This window comes from Gossypium hirsutum, chromosome A12 (genome assembly GCF_007990345.1).
Source record: "Gossypium hirsutum isolate 1008001.06 chromosome A12, Gossypium_hirsutum_v2.1, whole genome shotgun sequence".
In the NCBI taxonomy this organism is placed as follows: domain Eukaryota; kingdom Viridiplantae; phylum Streptophyta; class Magnoliopsida; order Malvales; family Malvaceae; genus Gossypium; species Gossypium hirsutum.
This window is the reverse complement of record NC_053435.1, coordinates 20202782-20206762: the sequence shown is the minus strand read 5'-3', so window position 1 is coordinate 20206762 and position 3981 is coordinate 20202782. Positions and strand designations below refer to the sequence as shown.

At 37.8% G+C, this 3981-nt stretch overlaps 1 non-coding gene across 1 annotated transcript; it reads right to left on the bottom strand.

The window, feature by feature from the left end:
• Positions 1–3387: 3387 nt before the first annotated feature.
• LOC121212114 (small nucleolar RNA R71) lies at positions 3388–3494 on the bottom strand. Its single transcript, XR_005907323.1, has one exon. It is a non-coding gene; the product is annotated as a small nucleolar RNA R71 (small nucleolar RNA).
• Between the last annotated feature and the right edge of the window lie 487 nt (positions 3495–3981).

Here is a 3981-nt window from a genome sequence, read left to right as displayed (position 1 = left end):
TTAAACTTGCGGTAATGAAGGTGGCTGGAGCTAATAAGATTGCGAGTTAGCAATTGACTATCATCCAGGAAAGGCGAATGTGGTCGTTGATACCTTGAGTAGCAAATCTTTATTTGCATTAAAGGATATGAACATTCATTTAGCTTTATCTGATGATAGCTTTACGTTAGCTGAATTGAGAACTAGACCAATGTTCTTTCAAGAAATTTTTGAACCTAAAAAATGTGACAACAAATTGCAAGTCAAAAGAGTTCCATGTGAATTGGGTGTAGAAACAGAATTTCAGATTAATTCTGATGGATACTTGATATTCCAAGATAGGATTTGTGTTCCTAAAGGTACCGAACTAATTTAGAACATCTTAAGCAAGGCACATAGTAGCCGTTGGTCAGTCCATCTAGGAAGTACGAAAATGTACAATGATTTAAAGAGACTATATTAGTGGCCGAGTATGAAAAGGGATATCTCAGAGTTTGTTTTGAAATGCTTGATATGTTAACAAGTGAAAGTCGAACACCAAGTACCTTCTAGGTTACTTCAACCCGTGACTATTCCCGAGTGGAAATGGGACTGGATTACTATGGATTTCGTAACGGGGCTACCGTTGTCACCAAGAAAGAAAGATACAGTTTAGGTCGTGGTGGATCGATTAACTAAGTCGGCTCACTTTATTTCGGTATGCACTAACTACTCATTCGATAAGTTAGCCGAGTTGTATGTTTCTAAAATCGTGAGACTTCATGGAATACCTTTGTCGATCATACCGAATAGAGATCCGAGATTCACATCGCGGTTTTAGAAGAAGCTTTAAGAGGCTTTAGGTACAAGATTAAGTTTTAGTACCGCTTTTCATCTGCAAACTAATGGTCAGTCAGAGAGAGTAATCCAGGTTTTGGAAGATATGCTCCGATGTTGTGTATTAGAATTCCAAGGCAGTTGGGAAAGGTATTTGCCATTGCTAGAATTTGCTTATAATAACAGTTTTCAGTCGAGTTTGAAAATGGTGCCTTATGAGGCTTTGTATGGGCGTAAGTACCGAACGCCTTTGTATTGGACTGAACTCAGAGAGATTCAAATTCACGGAGTCGATCTAGTCAAAGAAAATGAAGAAAAATTAAGAGTAATCCGTGATTAGTTGAAAGCCGCTTCGGATAGACAAAAATCCCACGCTGATTTGAAGCAGAAAGAGATCGAGTTTCAAGTCGGTGATAAGGTATTTTTGAAAGTGTCTCCATGGAAGAAAGTTTTGAGGTTTGGTCGGAAGGGCAAACTGAGTCCACGTTTTATTGGACCATATGAGGTTACCGAAAGGATAAGGCAGATGGCATATCGGTTGGCCTTACTGATAAACCGTAAATTATACATATTTTTACTCCATGTTTAATGCATTTTATGGATAATTTCCCATTAAAATTGGTGAATTCGATTCTCCTAATGCTTTAATTTCATGTTTTATACTTAGGAGAGCATAAGAGAGCGAAAGGAACGAGAAACGGGACAAAAACGAAGAAAATGGGCCAAAGTACGAAATCAATACAGCCTGGACCTCCTCACACGGGCAGGCCACATGGTCGTGTCAATTTGGCAGGCTCGAACACGGCCTAAAGGAATCGAACACAGGCGTGTGCCACGGGCGTCTCCCTGCCAAGCCCAAATTGAGTCCAATTTGGAAAAGGCTAATTTTGAGGGCTTTTAGGCATTCCAAAGCCTATAAATACACCCTAGAGGAAGAAGAAAAAGAGGCAAAGAAGGGGGAGTAAAGAGTTACTCCAAGGAACCTGATTGATCCATCTCAGAAGCCGGATTCATAATCAAGATTGAAGATCTCTTCTCAATTTCCCTTCAGGAGTTTTGGGTTTTCTTTATGTTTTGTATTCTTTATTCTTCTAAGACGTTTTCTTATTTAGTTATGAACTAAAACCCCTAAATACCTAAGGAGAATGAAACCTAAGAAGAATCTTGTTATTATTTTCTGAATCGAATGATAAATATTTAACTTGCTCTTAATTATGTGTTCTTAATTCATGTTTTGATATCCCAGGATACTGATTTAAGACATGCACTTATTTAGAGGAGGAATAGACGCTGTCTAAGAGTACATTTGTCATAATTAAGTGGAGTTGATTGTGCGCCTAGAAATAGGGTGACAAGATTTTGTCGGATTAGGGTGAAACCTAATAAGGGGATCCATAGATCGAGTTAATGCAATCCTAGAGTGTTAATTAGAGAAAAGTCTCGATTATTCAATCTAGGGATTAGATGTTATTAGTCTTGAATAGGGATAATAACATAACTTAGGGATCTCTACGGAACAAGTTGAATGAATAAATCATCCGATTCGGAGCCAGAATAACAAGTAAAGTCTAGGTGGATTTTTCCTTAGGTATTGTCTTAAGTCAATCGATTTTTCCCAAAAGCAATTCCCCAATTTTTTTCTTTGTGCGTTCTTAGTTTAGATAATTAGTTAATTAAAACAAAACCTCTTTATTCTTCGGCTAGATAATAAAAAGATAGTCATTACTAGTACTTTTAGTTCCTTTGGGTTCGACAATCCGATCTTGCTAAAACTATACCACTGTTCGATAGGTACACTTGCCTACATCGCAATAATAGTTGGTTTAAGAATGAGTAATTATAAATATTTAAAACCTATCACGAAATCACGTGATCAAGTTTTTGGCGCCGTTGCCGGGGAACTGAAATATTAGGAACGCTCAATTTTTATTACTTTAGCCATTTATTTTTCTTGCAATTTAATTTAATTTTATTATTTATTAACTTACTTTTTCTTTCTCTTGGCAGGTTTTTATTGTTTATGACTAGAAGAAACCCATCGGGACCATTACTTTTTGATGAAGAAATCGATCGTACAGTTCGTAGAAACCAAAGAGAAATAAGGCGCAGCTTAAGATACATGGAGAACGAGCAAGAAGATGATACTCAACCCCCAACCAAAGAGATGGCTGAAAACCAAGGCAATCAGCTACCTCCTACAATTGCGGTTAATCAAAATCCTGCTCCACACACTATGTATGATTATGCTAAACCTTCTTTAACAAGATCTGAATCTAGCATAGTTAGACCTGCTGTCGCTGAAAATACTTTTGAATTAAAACCTAACACTACTCAAATGATACAACAATTTTTCAGTTTGATGGCTTGCAGGATGAGGATCCCAACGCTCATTTAGCCAACTTCTTAGAACTATGCGATACATTTAAAATCAATGGCATTTCTGATGATGCGATTCATCTTCGGTTATTCCCTTTTTCATTAAGGAACAAAGCTAAACAGTGGTTGAACTCGTTACTACGAGGGTCAATTACTACTTGGGAACAAATGACCAAAAATTTTTTACTATAATATTTTTCGACGGCTAAAACGGCTAAATTATGTAATGATATCTCTTCCTTTGTGCAGATGGATTTAGAAACACTCTACGATGCATGGGAGAGATACACGGACCTTCTGAGAAGGTGCCCTCACCATGGGTTACCGCTTTGGCTACAGGTTCAAACGTTCCATAATGGCCTAAATCCTTCAACTCGGCAAACGGTTGACGTAGCTGTGGGCGGAACCATCAACAATAAAACACCGGAAGATGCCTATGAGATTATAGAAGAGATGTTACTAAATAACTATCAGTGGCAAGTCATGAGGAAAAAGCCAACTAAAATAGCCGACATTTATAACGTCGATTCGGTCACCATGCTCTCTAATCAGGTAGAACTCTTAAATAAAAAGATTGATGGTTTTCTTAATTCTTCACAGGTTCACCCAGTAATGCAATGCGAAGCAAGTAGCTGTGGAACAAACCATTCGGAATACCAACCTTATGGCCACAACATGGATAACGAGCAATTAAATTACGTGGGTAATAATCCTCGACCTCAAAACAATCCATATAGTAACACTTATAATGCAGGTTAGAGGAACCATCCCAATTTTTCGTGGGGCGACCAAGGAAATCAAAGACCTCAA